The sequence below is a fragment of the Aethalodelphis obliquidens genome, unplaced genomic scaffold, assembly GCF_003676395.1.
Source record: "Aethalodelphis obliquidens isolate GAN/ISIS:26980383/991018 unplaced genomic scaffold, ASM367639v1 scaffold137, whole genome shotgun sequence".
Taxonomy (NCBI): Eukaryota; Metazoa; Chordata; class Mammalia; order Artiodactyla; family Delphinidae; genus Aethalodelphis; species Aethalodelphis obliquidens.
Window position 1 is genome coordinate 815346 of NW_020838081.1, and position 19153 is coordinate 834498.

Genomic DNA, 19153 nt, shown 5'->3' on the forward strand with positions numbered 1-19153 from the left:
TCATTAATATTTTAGTCTTTGTACCGTTTTCAACTAAAATAAACATTTATTCCCAAAGTTACTCATTATTAAAGATGTAAAATACAAATATGTTTTAATTGTAAGGGGAAAAAAAACCCATAACCAAGTTTGGGATTTTTTTTCTTTTTTTTTTGGTAAATTAAATCAAACCTGTTTCTCCATTGCCTATCTTCAGTGCACTTGACAGACATACAGTTCTTTTCCAGTTTAGAAAAATAAAAATGTATTTCACAAAATTAGGATTGGTCTTTAAAACTACCATGCTTGGTATATTCTATTTAAAAACAGAGTTTATTCAGAGACCAAGAACATCATTATCAGTTTAATTTTTTTTTCATTTTGTTTCAAATGCTGTACCTACACTTTGAGGCAATTATATGCAAGTGAAATTTGACAACCAAAGAACCCAATGACATCGTGATTTTTAAAAAAAGGTTTAGTGTTTTCTGGACGTATGGTTCACCATATTACCAAACAAATTCAGAAATCAACACAACCCTAAACCCCAAGCTCATTGAATGTAGCATTTGCTACCTGAGACTTCACCAAATCAGTCTCATTTTATGATAAGATTATTTTCTGATTCTTCTGACACTTTATTTTTAACTCACTGGTTTTTGCCTAGAAGATTGACAGCTTATCCTCCCTAGCTGAGTGGCCACCCCTCCGAGCCTCAGTTTCTCCATCTGTCACTGGGGGTAAGACAGCAGCCAGCTCTGGGGGGACTCACTGATAATAAAGGCAAAGTGTTGAGTGTGCAGCCCAGCACCGGCGGCCCCTGGCGGGAGAGAGCTGCAACATGGCGGCATCCCCAGAGCCAGCAGAGCACCTGTGCCCCTGAGGCCCGCCTTCCAGCAGCTGGTTCCAGGACAGAGACTGGAGGCGAGAGCCACCAGCAGAGCATGTGCAGGGCCTAGTTCATTCAGACAGCTCTCAGCTCACGTGTCTGCCTGCTCTGTGTTTTCAGAGAGCTGTCCCCAAACTGTCCTTGAGGCGTGTGCCAGGTGGAGCGTGTAGCTGACCAGGGCCACCTTCTACGCCCCTGTCCTTCCAACACCAGGCTCTTCCCGGGAGCTGGGCTGGGAAATCGGGGCCTGTAAGTTAGATGCGCTGGTTCTTACTCCACGTTTAAGAGAGTATTGACAACTTATCCTGAATATTTTCCCCCTCAAATTCAATTTAAAAAACCCCAAGGAGCTTGCCTGGTGGTGCAGTGGTTAAGAATCCACCTGCCAATGCAGGGGACACCGGTTCAATCCCTGGTCTGGGAAGATCCCACATGCTGCGGAGCAACTAGGCCCGTGCGTCACAACTACTGAGCCTGCGCTCTAGAGCCCGCTAGACACAACTACCGAGCCCGTGAGCCACAACTACTGAAGCCCACGTGCCTAGAGCCTGTGCTCCGCAACAAGAGAAGCCACCGCAGTGAGAAGCCCACACACCACAACAAAGAACAGCCCCCGTTCTCCACAACTAGAGAAAGTCCGCGTGTAGCAACGAAGACCCAACGCAGCCAAAAACTTTAAAATTAATTAATTAAAAAATAAAATAAAATAAAATGGTCGTTTAAATAAATAAATACCCCATAACATTTTCCCTCATTTTGAGGGAATACTTTTCCCCATATTATCCCCTCGATTTTCTCATTTTTACTCATACATTTTATTCATCATTCCAGAAAGTGATTCTGTGAAATAAGAGGATGAAAGACTGTTCCTCACAGCCCCCCAGGGACTATGTGTAAAACCATCAGTCACACCCCTTATGAGGCAACTAACTTCTTACTGTCAACGTGAAGTTCTTTTTTGTCCTCAGGGATGGCTTTCGCACACAGAAAATATTATTCAGAGGTTAATTTGGTTCTTGGAAATAATATTTGATTTAAATTAGCAAATTTTAAAACTTAAAAACCTAGATCTTTCTTAAGCTTTTAAGATCAACTTACAAATCTTGTTGTTTTCCTTATAAACATAATTGCATTTTATCAATAACTTTACAGGGACTTTGACAGTTAAGTTCTTTTAAATAATTTTAAGCCAAATTTTTTTTTAAATAAATTTATTTATTTTGGGCTGCGTTGGGTCTTCGTTGCTGCGCCCAGGCTTTCTCTAGCTGTGGCGAGAGGGGGCTACTCTTTGTTGCGGTGCACGGGCTTCTTACTGGGGTAGCTTGTCTTGCTGTGGAGCACGGGCTCTAGGCATGCAGGCTTCAGTAGTTGTGGCTCAAGGGCTCAGTAGTTGTGGCTCGCGGGCTCTAGAGCACAGGCTCAGTAGTTGTGGCACACCAGCTTAGTTGCTCTGCGGCACGTGGGATCTTCCCGGACCAGGGCTCGAACCTGTGTCCCCAGCATTGGCAGGCAGGTTCTTAACCACCGCACCACCAGGGAAGTCCTTAAGCCAAATTTACACATTTAATATATTTTATTTTCTGTTTAAATATATCAGTTGTTTCCTAACAAAGAACTTCCTCAAGAATGTCACTGATTCTAATATATTTAATAAATTAAACTTCCAAATAAGTTCTCTCAAATGTTCTAATATTGTTTACAAACTTGGTGAACTAGTTGTCACAAGCCTAAATCAATTAGTCATGTACACATTTTAAATTAGAAACATAAGGCCAATTTGTTAGACAGTCAAGTACTCAAAATTATGTTAAACATTGCAAATAGATATACACAGAGAATTTCCACATCTAAGACAAAAATATTAATACTGTGGGTTTGACTGATTTATCTAGCTCTACACTGAACTGTAAATCTTCATAGGGTTAAAGCAGTGGTTCTCAATAGAGGGTGATTCTGCCTCTCAGGGCATATTTGCCTATGTCCAGAGATGTTTTTGCCATCACAATCTGAGTGGGGAAGAAATTCCGCTGGCATCTAGCGGGTAGAGATCAGGGACGCTGCTACATATGGTACAATGCAAAAGGACAGTCCCCTACAAGAGAGTTATCCAGTGCAAAATAAGAATGGTGCCAAGGTGGAGAAACCTTGGGTTAAAGGTCCATTTAAGGAGACAATGATGTCATTGCAAGCAATTTGGAGTCACACCCCATGTGAATTTTGGGGTTATCTTCTCAGTTGGCTGAGATTTGGTCAGAATGTGCGATCTGGAACTACAGACATTCATAGTGATCTCTCTTACGACCAAACGGCCTTATGGTCCCACCCTCTGCCCCAACATTTTGTCATAGTGGCCATCCCAACAGAAAACTCCAAGTTCAGATCCCATAAATGAGGTTAGTTTTGCTCTCAGAATCCCCAGAGTAAGTTCGAGTCAAGGCTTATTTACTTTTGTAACTTCTTTCCCCTTTTTCATCTGATAAGAGTCAATAAAAAAACTCTTCAATCCAGAGTGCTTCACTGTCTGATTGGATTTACCTAATCTATCTACGGCTTCACTCTATTGTGAAATTTTATCCTATCTCAGAGGGCTGAAATACTTGAATGCCTCTTATTGGATTCTGCCTATTCATCAAGTTTACTCTGGCTAGATGGTCAAGTTCTCAAGTCATTCTAATGCCAATTATATATATTTAAATAAATTAATTAGTAAAATTATGCTTTATTAAAGTATATAATAATAGTATATATGATATCTAATACATGATGTATATACTATATATACATTATAGGTATATAAATAATATATATTATTGCATGCCTACTATGTGTCAGGCACTGATACTGTACATTAATATTGCTCTAGACATAAGAACCACAGTTTAAACTGCTTCTAGGTTCTTGTAAGTCTCTCTCTCCATGCCCTCAAACTAATCAAGCTTTCCTATCCGTTCATTTAGCAAGTATTTATTGAGTACCTATTATGTGCCAGATACTTCGGGAGGTGCTGGGAATGAGGAAGGGGCCAAGATATGCATATTCTCCACTCTCATTGACATTACATTCATTTAGGATTAAATGAGATAATATATGACAGCCCTTTATACCTCCTAAATCACCATGCAAATTCTAAAGATTCAGGCACACAGAGGCTACAGCAGATTCAAGTGGGAAAACTTTGTATCTACAGGGTTTAGAGTCATCTCAGGGTTGAATTCTGGAAAGTCTCAATTCTTTCTTCTTTATAACAAAAATCACAATGGAACTTGGTTACACTACTCTTGAGTGTGGATGAACAGGGTAGACACAGCCAGTAAGAGAGGCTCTACCATCTGCAGTCTATGGCTTTCAAGATTGCCCTGAGGGCCAACATCCAGCCAGCAGGTTGGGGGAAAGGGAGGGAGGACTATGAATGGGTAGTGTTATGAGCCAGGTCTGGATGGTGCACTTCACTTTTGCTTGCATTTTATTGGTCAGGCTAGAGCTCAGCCATATGGCTATACCTAACTGCAGGGAGGCTGGGAAATGCGGTTCACCTAGGTGCCCAGGAGGAAGAGGATCTAGTTTTAGTGATCAGCTAGCCACTCTCTAACACATTCATTCACGCAAGATTGATTAATTATGGTGGACAGGGTTATATGAAAACCCTGTACTGTGCATCTTGAATCTTGATACTTGATTCATCTTATACTTCCAAAGCTTAAGACTTACATTTGAAAGAAAGGATAAAAGGTATGTGTGTTAATTTCTTAGGGCAACTCTCTCTGCCTCTTAAAGCCATAGTTCTTTTCATTTATAAAGGAAAACATTGGGACTTCCCTGGTGGTCCAGTGGTAAAGAAGCCGCCTTCCTATGCAGGGGACACGGGTTTGATCCCTGGTCGGGGAACTAAGATCCCACGTGCCACGGGGAAACTAAGCCCATGCATCACAATTGCTGAGCTTGTGTGCCACAACTACTGAGCTTGCGCACCACAACTAGAGAGCTTGCGTGCTGCAACTACAGAGCCCATGCGCTCTGGAGCCCATGCGCCACAACTAGGGAAGAGAAAACCCGCAGGCCACAACGAAAGATCCCACATGCCGCAGCTAAGACCCAATGCAGCCATAAAGATAAATTAAATTAAATATTAAAAAAACATTGAAATAATAAAGATTAGAGCATAAATTAATAAGATAGAAGAACAACAGAATCAATGAAACAAAAGTTGGTTCTTTGATAAGATCAACAAAATTAACAAATCTTTAGCTACACTGACCAGGAAAAAAAGAGAGAAGACTCAAATTACTAAAATCAGAAATGAAAGAGGGGCCATTACTACCAACCTTACAGAAATAAAGAGGATTATAAGGAATACTATCAACAACTGTATGACAACAAATTAGATACCCTGGATGACAAACGTCTAGAAAGACACAAACTACTTAAACTGACTCAAGAAGAAACAGAAAAGGTGAGTAGACCTATAACAAGTAAAGAGACTGGATAAGTAACCATACAAACTCCCACAAAGAAAGGCCCTGGCCCAGATGGCTTCACAGGTGAATTCTACCAAATATTTATAGAACTAATACCGGGTTTCACAAACTGTTGCAAAAAATAAAAGAGGAAGATATGCTTCCCAACTCATTCTATGAGGCCAGTATTACCCTGATAACAAAACCAGACTATGACATCATAAGGAAAGAAAACTACAGACCAATATCTGTCATAAATACAGATGTAAAAATCCATAGCATCTTATAAAAAGGATTATACACTGTGACCAAGTGTAATTTATCCCAGGAATGCAGGTTGGTTTAACATGCAAAAATCAATTACTGTTATATACTATATTAATAAAATAAAGGAAAAAAACCACATGATCCTCCCCATAGATGCAGAAAAAGCATTTGAAGATATTTAATACCTCTTCATGATAAAAACATTCAACAAACTAGAAATATAAGGGAATATTCTCAACCTGATAGAGCATCTGCCAAAAAACAAACAACAACAACAACAAAAACCACAGCTAGCATCATACTTAATGGCTTTCCCCAAAATCAGGAAGAAGAGAAGGATGTCTGCTCTCAATATTTCAACTTAACATTGTACTACAGGTTCTAGGCAGGGAAATTAAGCAAGAAAAAGAAATAAAAGGCAGCCATAGCAGGAAGGAAGAAGTAAAACTATCTTCTTTCACAGATAACATGACCCAAATAATTAGTAGAAGATCCCAAATAATTCTCTAAAATCTACTAGAACTAATAAACAAGTTCAGAAAGGTTGCAGGATATAAAATCAATATACAAAAATCAATTGTATTTCTATATACTTACAATGAACAATCAGAAAATGAAATTTTAAAAAATTTCATTTACGGTAGCATCAAAAAGAATAAAACACTCAGGAATAAAATTAAAGAAAGAAATTCAAAACCTATATTCTGAAAACTATAAAACATTGTTAAAAGAAATTAAAGACCTAAGAAAATGGACAGATATCCATGTTCATGGATCAGGAGAATTAAATTGTTAAGATAGCAGTAGTCTTCAAGTTGACCTACAGATTAAATGCAAAATCTAGGCTAGGTGTTTTACAGAAATTGACAAGCTGTTCCTAAAATCGTATGGACATGGAAAAGACCCAGAATAGCCAAAACAATTTTTGAAAAGAATAACAAATTTGGACTTAAACTTACTGATTTCGGGCTTCCCTCGTGGCGCAGTGGTTGAGAGTCCACCTGCCGATGCAGGGGGCAGGGGGCACGGGTTCGTGCCCCGGTCCGGGAAGATCCCACATGCCGCAGAGTGGCTGGGCCCGTGAGCCATGGCTGCTGACCCTGCGCGTCCAGAGCCTGTGCTCCGCAACGGGAGAGGCCACAGCAGTGAGAGCCCCGCGTACCACAAAAAAAAAAAAAAAAAAACTTACTGATTTTAAAACCTAATACAAAACCACATTAATTATGGATGTTTTTCTATTTATTTAGATCTTTAATTTCTTTCAGCAACAATTTATAGGTTTCAGTGTATGTCTGTGTCTCCTTGGTAAAAAAAAAAAAAAAAAAAAAGAAATTAATAGGGTCTACACAAGACTTACTGAATTATTCAATTACTTCCATGATCAACATCTTGGACTATCATACATTAGAGGGATATGGGTTGATAATTATGTTTTAACACTCAAGCCGTTTTTCTCTTAACATTTGTTTCTAAACTTCTGTCATTATTTTTGAGATAGAAAGTTTTCCCAATTTCTGCTCATCTTTGGCATCTTATAGCAGTTTTGTAGAAAGTAAAACAAAAAGGGCAAAAACATTTTGAACTAAAAGCTTAGAAATGTTTGATAAAGCCAACCTGAGAATGCCTGAAAAAAATAAATAAATAAAAAATTAAAAATTCAAATACATATTAAAAAAAAACCCACATTAGTTAAGACACTATGGTACTGGCATAAGGACAGACATATATATAGATCAGTGGAATAGAATTAAGAGTCCAGAAATAAACTTCCACATTTACAGTCAATTGATTTTCAACAAGGGTGCCAAAACAATTCAATAAGGCAAGAATAGTCTTTCAACAAATGGTTCTGGGATAACTGGATACCCACACACAAAAGAATTAAGTTGGAGACCTACACTGTGTAAAGCATAAAAACCTACTTTACACAATGTACAAAAGTTAACTCAAAAAATGGATCAAAGACCGAAATGAGAGTAAAAACTGTAAGACTCTTAGAAAAAAACATAGACTTATATCTTCCTGGCCTTGGATTAAGCAATGATTTCTTAGAATGATACCAAAAGCACAAACAACAAAAAATAAATTGTACTTTATCAAAATTAAGAACTGTTGTGTTTCAAAGAACAGCATCAAGAAAATAAAAAGAAAACTCACAGATTGGAAGAAAATATTTGTGTAGGGGAGGAAAAATAATTTTCCTTCTACCCTTCTAGGTTCTTGGCTGAGACCCCTGCCCATAATAAAAAGACAGATTAACAGGAGAAAAACAAATAGAAGTTTAAGAATATGCACACCTGCGGTATACAAGGGAGAGACCCAGGGGAACTGAGTAACTCCCTGAAATGGCCCAAGCCACCACCTTCAGTAACAGCTCCAGCTAAAGAAAAAAGATGTTGGGGGTAGCAGTGGGGAAGGCCAGTTAATAGGAGGTTACCAGGAAACAACAAACAAGGGTAAGGTTGTTATGCAGATATAAGTTCACGCCTTCTCCATTGGTAAGAGTTACTAGAGATTTAGTCATTTTTCTCTTCCTGTTACAGAGATGGAGACACCCTTACAAATGGAGATTTTCCTTATAAAAATGTTAAACATCTCTAACAAAAGGGCAACTTCCACTCAGATTTCAGAGATTTTTCCTGTGTCTGCAGCCTCTCGAAAAGAATCAGCTCAAAATAAAATGCCAAAGAGGCATATCTGGGGGTAGCAAATTCTGCTCCCTCTCATTTGCAAATCATATAACTGCTAAGGGACTTGTTCCTAGGAAATATAAAGAATTCTTACAACTCAATAATAAAAAGACAACCCAGTTTAAAAACAGGCAAAGGATCTGAACAGACATCTCTCTAAAGAAGATATACAAATGGCCGATAAGCACATGAAAATTTACTCATCATTAGTCATCAAGGAAATGCAAATCAAAACCCCAATGAGATACAATTTCATACCCATGAGGATGGCTATAATTAAAAGAAGAGAAAATAACAAGTATTGGTAAGAATATGGAGAATCGGAACCCTCATACACTACTGGTGGGAATGTAAAATGGTGCAGTGGTTTTGGAAAACAGTCTGACAGTTGCTCAAAAGCTTTCACATAGAGTTACCGTATGATCCAGCAATTCTACTCTTTGGTATATACCCAAGAAAAATGAAAACATATGTCTACACAAAAATTTGCACATGAATGTTCATAGCAGCATCATTCATAACGGCCCCAAATTAGAAACAGCCAAATGTCCATCAACTGGATAAACAAAACATGGCATATCCATACCATCAAGTATTATTTGGCCATGAAAAGGAAGGAGGTACTTTTGTGTATTAGTTTGATATGATTTCACAACCACTTGTTTTGATCTAAGAATGAAGTTGTTTAGTTCTAAGAGTAAAGTTGTTTACATGGAGGAGGCCACGTCAGGATGTTGTCATCAACATCTGTGGTTGTTTATAAGCCCTCAGTAGCTCAGCTACTGAGCTACTGAACACGTGGAAGAGCCACTGTGGCTGGGGGATATTTCAGCTTTAGATACCGAGAGGTTTGACCAGCAACTAGAGAGTGTCCAGTCTGGACGAGTCTACTCTGCTGAACTGAAGAGCTCTCCAAAGACCCTGGGGCATTAGCTCCTGCCCAGGCAAAGTAACTCTCTCCTGGCAGTGGTGAAAACTCTGAAGCTCCCCGTGAAGGAGATCATCTTGCCCACCAACACCAGTGCTTGTATTCCTTGGCAATGTGCTCTAAAAATAAGGGACTTGAACTTTTGCAGCCCGCAGCTGGATGTCAGCGCTTGGTTGGCGAAGCCGACCCTCCTGAGAACCAAGTCGTACATGTCATCTAAATGTGGACTTTCCTTTCATCTCCTTGTCTGGAATAGTAGTGTGATTAACCTCTCACTGGTTTGGTGTATCTCTTTACTGGCTTATTAAGAGACATTATCCTGTATGCTACTGGCTTGTGAAATTATTATAATTCCTGCACTGAACTTGTGTTAAATAAATTATTGGCAAAGACAATCTCAGTCTCTAAGCATAATTTGCTGCCAAACAAAACAAGTACTGATACATGTTACAACATGGATGACCATCGAAGACATGATGCCAGGTGAAAGAGGTCAGTCATAAAAGGCCACAAACTGTATATTGCATAATTCCATTTATAGGAAATGTCCAGGATAGGCAAATATATAGAAACAGAAAGTACATTAGTGGTTGCCTAGGGCTAGAGCGGGGCAAGGGGGAGGTTTGAGGGAAAATGGAAGTGATTGCTAATGAGTATGAGGGTTTCTTCTTAGGGTGATGAAATGGGTCTAAAATTTATTGTGGTGACAGTTATACAACTGTAAATATAAAAAAATTGAATTGTACACTTTAAATGGGTGAGCTGTATGTTATGTGAATAAAAGTGTTATTTTAAAAAAAAAATTTAGAAAGCATTGGTGCTTAAGTCCCTGTCAGCTGGAATGATCTAGAACTGACCTACCAAAATGAATACATCAGGGATCCTCAGGGTGATCAAAATTGTAAAGCCCCACACAAAGAGTTTCCTTTTAGGTTATTTCTATAGGGTAACAAAACATGTGTCATGTATGTGTTTGTCTGTGTGTGTGTGCACATGTGTGTGTGTGTGTGTGCACATGTGCAGGCATTTATACAATCTGCATTTAGTCCATATGTTCAAACAACTACACATCGAAACTCCAAAATGCTTGGGAGCCATTGCTTTAAATAATACTGCATTCATTGTGAGAAACACTTTCAGATCTCCTCCAGTGTTCCAAAAGATGAATTATTTTTGAAGTTTCAATGCCTTCCTGCTGGTTTACTCAGAACTAACTTTTTAAAACTTTTGTAAAAGGAGAAAATATTAAAATAGGAGGGAGAGAGAAACGAAGGGATAGATGGGAACAGAAAATTGTCCACATTCCCCACTCTGGCCTTTTCTTTCCTATTCTTCTGGTACTTTTAGAAACAATACATTTTTTCTTTCTTTTTTTAACTCTTTTTCTCCTGCTTAAATTCTGCCTTCATCTTTATTCTCTCTTTTATCAACTATGTTTGCATCGACCTTTGCATCGAGGTTCATACATCCTGGGGTGGGCAGATAGAGTTTATTTGCTGTCTGGCATAGTTGGTAGGGCAGGGGTTAGAGGTGGTCCCAAACTGTGATATTAATAAAATATTTCTTTGTATCTTTGGACTCTTCTCTATCAAGCTGTCCCTCTGGACATTTATGTATTGATTCAACAGACATTCATTTACCTTCTGATACCGGGTACCATGCTAGGTTCTGGGAACACAGAATAAATGAGATTTCTTTCCAATCTCAAGGAACTCAGAGTTTAGCACAGTGTTTCTCAACCTTCTTTTCATTATCTCCCCACTTAAAGAGCCTTTGTAGGCCTCTTTTTTCCCCTAAGAGACCGTCCTTCACGAAATTTTAAATGCACAGGTACACTGTTTACCTCTTTATGTATTTGTGGCCCTTTGAAGAGCCATAAATCATTGTCATATCTAAGATTTTTGGTCCCTTGGGGACCATGTTTCTCCCATTGAGAATGCATGGTTTAGTAGGAGAGAGTGATATATAAGGAGATGACAAAATGATATGACATTTTCAAGGGAGAACAAAATATATCATATCTTAAAGAAAGGAGTGACTTTACATCCAAACTGCTTAAATGGCAAGAGGCTGTGCTGGGGGCTTTTAGGGGTAGAAAAACCAACAAAACAGGTCTATATCTCCAAAGCATTTACAAAAAAGCAATCTTTTCTCCCTTGCTTCCTTCCTTCCTTCCTTCTTTTTTCCTTCCTTCCTCCATTTCTTCCCCCTTCCTTCCACAACTCCTTCTTGATTAACTAGTTAAGTGCCAAGCACTGAATATTTTCTTTAGCTTTCCTTCCCTGATTCAGTTTCGCTCTCTCCCTTCTTCTCATCTCAGATCTCAGTGCTTTTCTATACTCTCTTTAAATAATCTATTCAGGTCCCTTATCTCCACTAATGATTTTTTTAAAAATAAATAAATATTTATTTATTTATTTGGGCTGTGCCTGGTCTTAGTTGCAGCACACGGGATGTTCGTTGAGGCATGCCGATTTCTTAGTTGTGGCATGTATCAGGATCTAGTCGTCCGAACAGGGATCAAACCCGGGCCCCCTGCATTGGGAGTGCAGAGTCTTACCAACTGGACCACCAGGGAAGTCCCCCCACTAATGCTTAAATGACTGATAAAAGATTGAAAACATTATCCTTCTGTGGTCAAGACCACTCATTATCTTTCTTCCTCAGGTACAGCATCTTAGGTTTTTTATTTTTTTGCGGTACGCGGGCTTCTCACTGTTGTTGTCTCTCCCGTTGCGGAGCACAGGCTCCGGACGCGCAGGCTCAGCGGCCATGGCTCACGGGCCCAGCCGCTCCGCGGCATGTGGGAATCTTCCCGGACCGGGGCACGAACTCGCGTCCCCTGAATCGGCAGGCGGACGCTCAACCATTGCGCCACCAGGGAAGCCCAGCATCTTAGTTTTACACTAGATCTTAATGAGACAAGAGACAAGACTACATTACCCAACCTATCTTTCAGGTAGGATTGAACAATGCCATATAAAAAGAAGTTGTTGGATGGCATGTTTAGGAAGCCTCTTTAGAAGTGGATAGAAACTGGTACCAATGGGCCTTTTGCCTTTCTTTCTTTTTTCCTGCTGACTGGAATACATATATGATGGTTTCGGCTTCAGCAACAATCTTGGACTCTGAGTGGAATTTGGAGATGGAATGCATGCACTTAGGATGATAAAGTAAAAGACCAAAAGGAGCTGTTTTCTTGATGATCATGGAACTTCCTTCCCAACATTGGACTGCCTACTTTAGGATTTACTATACATGAGGGGAAAATAAACTCCTACGTGTTTAACCACTGCTATGTGGGGTTTTTGGTTACATGAAGCTAAATCTAATACAAACTCCTACCTTCCAGTGGTGGTATTTGCATTTTAACAGGCATTAAGAATTTAACCTAGGGGCTTCCCTGGTGGCGCAGTGGTTGGAAGTCTGCCTGCCAATGCAGGAGACATGGGTTCGAGCCCTGTTCCAGGAGGATCCCACGTGCCTCAGAGCGACCGGGCCCGCGCACCACAACTACTGAGCCTACGCTCTAGAGCTCGCGAGCCACAACTGCTGAAGCCCTCGCGCCTGGAGCTTGTGCTCTGCAACAAGAGAAGCCACCGCAATGAGAAGCCCGGGCACTGCAGTGAAGAGTGGCCCCCTCTCACCGCAGCTAGAGAAAGCCTGTGCACAGCAACGAAGACCCAACGCAGCCATAAATAAATAAATAAATAAATAAGAATTTAAACTAAAAGAATGAAACTCTAAAGTTTCAGGCGGAAGTCAGCAGATAGGATATTGAGGTCTTAGATCTTCTTTGGGATTTTGAGATCTCTTCTGGAACACAGCCTTAATAGCTATAAAATTAGGAGCTGTGTTTTGTAATAATTTTCTACCTTAGCAACTCTTTAGTGTTATTCAATCTATAAGGCAACATTTAAAGTGTTATTTCCTTATGCAATAATTCATCTAAATGGTTAAGTGCAAAAAAGAACACTTTATAATAGGTAAATAAATGTTTAATTACCAAGTTTGATTGGCTTGGATAAAAATCTCGTTTTCTAAAATTGGAATTCAGACTTGTGCACTATTATAATGTGTTTTCTGTTTGTTTCCTGGGCTTGTGCTGAGGAAATTAAAATCCAGAATTGGACTTTGATAAGTCACAATTATCTTAGCACATGCATGCCCATGGCATAACATACCCAGGTGGTGAACTGGTGCCTGGAGCACCGTAGCTCGAACAGGAAGCTATCCCTGCTTAGTCACACCACCATTAAAAAAAAACGTCAATCCTATCAACTTGGAAACTATATGTAAGAATGCCAGTGGCTAAGAAAATATGAATCATGAGGGTTGTGAAAAGGAAAATTGGATTACATTTATGTGTTATTTAAAATCTATTATATGTGTGGTTGTCTTACACATTATTTAATACTGAGTTACGTCTAGGCATATAGGTCCCAGGACAAGTTTTTAAATATATTTTCTTACTTCACTGCTAAGAAATTGGGAGCCAGTGTGAAGCTGCAACTCAAGCCTCTATTTCCAATCTCTGCTCTGATGTTAAAAGCATATTAATTTGCCCAGACACAAGAACATTTATCCATTTATAAAATTATATTGTAAATATTCAAGTTTTCCAAAGAGTGCAATTGAGCTGCTGAACTCCTTGAGCTGCCAATAAAGAAAATCCTTCTCCACACAACCTGGCTAAAGCCATGAACAGCATCTTAGTGAAATTTGCCTAATCACATTTTCCAGAAATGCCCCCAAATGTTTATTTTGGTTTAAAGGGATAAAAACTGCTTGCCAGTTACTAAAATGTGTGCTTGTGTCAAGCTGAATGCCAGCCCTTGAGACTTTCTAACCACACACTGGCGAATAAGAAGTAGTAATACCACGGAGAGGACTGATACCCATGAATATGTAAATATAGCTACAGAAGGTGGTTCCTACAGTGAAGGGTCGAAATAATCGATGCCCACCTGAAAAATGGGTAACTTTATAGGTAAGATCAGCTCCCTTCAAATAAAGCCAAACAAACAAACAAACAAAAATATAGCATTTAGAAGAAGGCAGTAAGTAAAGAAGTTAAGTGGACAGGATCTTTGGCAGGGAGTTCAGAGATCAAATATTAACTTGTCAGAGTTCCAGCAGGAAATAGAAGGCACACTCAGCTGGGATCTATGAAGCCAATTTAGTGAAGAGACTATTTCTGGAAGTGTGTGCAGGGCTAAGGAAACCAAGAGATGTCAGGGTGCTCAGAGACCAGCAACAGCGGGAAGCTTACTACCCTTGGGTTGGAAAGGAGAAAGGGAAAAACTGGTGTTTCCAGCTCCCACCCTCCAATCTCCGGTGGTGACTCCCAATGGCCGAACCCAAACAGAATCCAGAGGATAAGGGAGGCCTGGGGCACAGAGTAGGACCCGGATGGGCCAAAAATGGATTAGGAAGAGGGATTCAAGCAGAGAATACTCAGCATGTTGTAAAATGTGTGAATGGGGATAAAAATAGTACCTATCTCCTAAATTTGTTTTGAGGATTAAATGAGATTGCATATATAATTCTTAACACAACATCTGGCATAGAGGAGCAGCCAGTTAACACTAGCGATTATTTTTATTGTATGGACTATTGAAAATATAGACATACTTATTTGTTTGAAGTTATAGCCAGTTTATCAATCAATGTCAAGATTTAAGACCTCTTGAACATGATTCTAAAAGCTGGCTTACACAGATGTCTTTTCAAGCTGTCTTTTTCCATTAAACCTCATGACTTTATACTCCATGACGTAACAAGTGATGTATCAGTCAGCAACTTCACCTCATTTAGGCCTGTACACTCATAAGATCCATCCAAATGATAAATCAGAAACCAGAGGATGTAGAGAAGCTTCTTCTTTCCCGCTCTGGAAAAATAATATGTTAAAAGTCCAAGTTTTTTCTCGTTTGACTTACAGGTGGACTCATAAAACATTAGGATTCTAGATTCTTCAGCTCCCCAAATTCTTCCCCACTTGCCTTTGATACCTGAAATTCTTCTATAGAGGAATAGAGTTTTTCCTTCTGCGAGATATGAAATAAAAATGGCCCCTGGGAAAAGAGCACTTTGACCAAGAGTTCGGATGCTTCCCAGACTGTAAGCTTTGATATAGGCAGAAAGGGAGTAAGCGGGCTTCCTTCAACTACTCAGGCCCTGTTGAGACTGTCTGAGGCCTGCACTGAATTAAAACGGGTGTGACTCAAGGCAGTCTGAGGCTGTGCAGCCAGTTGCAGGGGAGAACCAGAATAGTTCTTGACTGGAGCCACGGTCAGAGCTGCCAAGTCAATTTCATGTGTGCCATTCGAAAGGTGAGGCCAGGACAGAAAACTAGTATGGACTGTGTGGGCCTAGGGGCCATGGTCAAAATATTTCACAACAGGTAAAGTAACATAGAGCTGCAGATATAGAAATGTAATACATGTAGGTAAAGACATTATTTGGTATATTGATATATAGTATATAACATTAATAAGAATGAAATGCTTATAAATCCTTTTATTCTCTAAAATCTATATGTTTATATAGTATAAAGCTGCTTATTAAATCATTCATCAAAAAATTTAATTTCTAAATTATTTGGTGATTTTCAGAAAATCTTAGTGTGGTTTTTTGTTCGACATGGGCTATTACTGCTAAAGGTCTTCATTTAAACACTTTTTGTTCTACTTCAAAGAGATTCATAAACATCATTTGGTCAAATTTCAGGTTTTAACATTAGGAAGTTTTCCCTCATATTTGTCATTAAACAACACAACCATTTTAAAATAATTTTTAAGGCAAGTGAATGGTAGCTCTTCTTGGAATTGATATTTACTTAGTTTCAAAGGGATGTCCTAATTCTCTATCTCTAATAATATCATCCACCTCTCTTTACACTTTGATTTATTTTATTTTATATACTCAATAACTTTTCCCTTTCATCAAATTAATCTGCCAGCTTTAATATCAAAACTTTTCTTGCTTGGAGAGCTGAAGAAAGTTATTGACATCTCAGAATATTTAATTAATTCCATTTAATAATTTCAATTAACGTGACGGTACAAGGCTAGCTATCCTCTCCAAACTGCTTTTGCAGCTTCTAGCCCTACAGACTGCCCCAGGAGATCAAAATATTCTCATTTTCATTACTTTCAATTTCCAGATTTTCAGACAATTTATTTAATTATTTCCAATTATTATTTTTGTATGGCAGCATATTATAAAATTTATGGAGAAAGGATTTTCAGTGTTTTACTTTGGCAGTTGTTAAACTTTCTCTGTCACTATTTTAGGCTTTGCAGGACACAGGGTGCCTGTAGTAACTATTCAACTCTGCTGTTGTATCATGAAAGCGGTCACAAATTTGTAAATGAATGGGCGGGGCTGGGTTCCAATTAAACTGTATTTATGGACAGTGGGATTTGAAAATTTTTTTAATTAATTAACTTATTTATTTATTTATTTTTGGCTGAGTTAGGTATTTGTTGCTGCACACGGGCTTTCTTTAGTTGCGGCGAGCGGGGGCTACTCTTCGTTGTGGTGCACGGGCTTCTCATTGCAGTGGCTTCTCTTGTTGTGGAACACTGGCTCTAGGTGCGTGGGCTTCAGTAGTTGTGGCACCTGGGCTCAGTAGTTGTGGCGCACGGGCTTAGCTGCTCTGAGGCATGTGGGATCTTCCCGGGACAGGGCTCGAACCTGTGTCCCCTGCATTGGCAGGCGGATTCTTAACCACTGCACCACCAGGGAAGGCCCTGGGATTTGAATTTTATATAATTTTCACATGTCACAAAATATTTTTCTTCTTTTGTTCACAGGCCATACAAAATCAGGCAGCGAGTCAGATTTGGCACATGGGCCCAGAGAACAATCTCTATTCTACTAATTTACCTTTTTATTGCATCATCCAAAATAATCGAATGCAGTGGCTTATTTCCAAACTAAAATATACAGAAAGTTTCCTAAAATTTTGACCGAAGTTCCATTCTTTTTATCAAGCAATAAGATTTTCCTGTAAATATTTGTCATTTAAATATTTTTTCCCAAGCACCAACAGTAGAGTTTAATATATTACTCCTTTAGCTTTTTGGATATCAACAAAACTCATTAAACTATATTTAGTCTTGAATTTCATCATTTAAGTATGTCATTAAAATTCTTTTATGTGACTAGCTAGAGCACCTTTGATGATTATTAAAATTTGTATCTTCTTGTTTCATGTTTTCCTGAAAATTACTTTCTCATTTTACTAAATAAGTTTTATAATAAGAAGGACTTTAAGTCTAGATTGCATTATATGCTTATATCAGTATTATTCTTTCTTTGAAGTTCTCATAAAATTTTCCTTTCTGAAGAAGCTTGATTATTTTTAACTACACAGTAGACAACGTTTAAAATTCTGATTGTTTTCTAAATGTTTTTTACTTGCTTTTTTGACTTTTTGATTAAATATTTTTGGAATGTTTTTACTACTTCAAAAGCTTTATGGAATTGATTCTTGATGTTATTTCAAATTTTTTGTGATTGATGACTGTGCATTTTTTTTTGGAACCATGAGTTTTAACAGAACATAATTGCCGTTTTGATAAAAATGCATGTTTGGCACTTCCATATTTTAGTGATACAACTTTTGAGTCCATTTGCCCCTAACATTATGTAAGTAGGAATAATAAGCTACTTGTATTTTTTGTTGAAATAATCAAGCGGTTTTTAATTGTGGAATTACAAATTATTTTACTTTGAACTGATTCTTACCCGAAATCAAAGGATGTTTCAAGCTGTTTGTGATTTTTGCCACTACCAGAACATGTAACAGGCTGCAGTTCATTATTGAAATTATTTCTTTGTTGTTCTCTTTCATATTCAAAAGATTCATGTTGAAGATATTTTAAAGGAATGTTAGGAAGCTTATTCAATTTTATTGTCTCTCCATTCTCTAAAAACCTTTGAATTTATGAATATCAACATACTGCACACTTACCACACGCACATTGCAATGAACTAGTAACAAATCATTGCATGAATGGAATTATTTAAAAGTCATTGCAACTAAGTGATTTGAGATTAATAATAAAATGATGGTTTTCCTAAAGCACAGACTGCTTCATAAAGAAAGTGCAGTGTAGCCTTACCAAAATAAAATCAGTATCATTCACGCTTCCTTAAAAAACTAAAAATGGAGTTACCATATGATCCAGTTATCCCACTCTTGGGCATATATCCGGAGAAAACTATAATTTGAAAAGATGCATGCACCCCAATGTTCATTGCAGCACTATTTACAATAGCTGAGACATGGAATCAACCTAAGTGTCCATCGACAGATGAATGGATAAAGAAGATGTGGTATATATACACAACGGAATATTACTCAGCCATATAAAAAAAGAATGAAATAATGCCATTTGCAGCAACATGGATGGACCTAGAGATTATGATACTAAGTAAAGTAAGTGAGACAGAGAAAGACAAATATCAAGTGATATTGCTTATATGTGGAATCTGAAAAAATGATACAAATGAACCTATTTACAAAACAGAAATAGACTCACAGAGATAGAAAACAAACTTATGGTTACCAAAGGGAAAGGGGGAGAGGGATAAATTAGGAGTTTGGGATTAAAATATGCACACTACTATATATAAAATAGATAACCAACAAGGACCTACTGTATAGCACAGGGAGCTATACTCAATATCTTGTAATAACCTATAATGGGAAAGAATATATATATTCTAAAAAGAATATATGTAGCTGAATCACTTTGCTGTACACCTGAAACTAACACAACTTTGTAAAACTATATTTCAATAAAAATTTTAAAAAAAGAAAGTTTAGTGCAGCCTTACCAAAATAAAATCAGTGTCATTCATGCTTCACACATTTTTCATCTATCTATGCATACACAAAAACACAAAATTAAGACTAATGAATTGTTCAATA

The 19153-nt window shown here is 38.2% G+C and overlaps 1 protein-coding gene across 18 annotated transcripts in view; it reads right to left on the reverse strand.

The window, feature by feature from the left end:
* Nucleotides 1–19153, reverse strand: part of ADGRG2 (adhesion G protein-coupled receptor G2) — a 183372-nt gene that overhangs the window by 125128 nt on the left and 39091 nt on the right. Inside the window, exon 1 of one of the 18 annotated variants that reach the window (XM_027099711.1) lies at nucleotides 6549–6591. The exons of the other annotated variants lie outside the window; for them this stretch is intronic. The gene's annotated coding sequence lies outside the window, so the exon portion shown is untranslated. Of the gene's footprint in view, nucleotides 1–6548; nucleotides 6592–19153 lie in introns of those variants that run through there. 18 annotated transcript variants of the gene reach the window in all.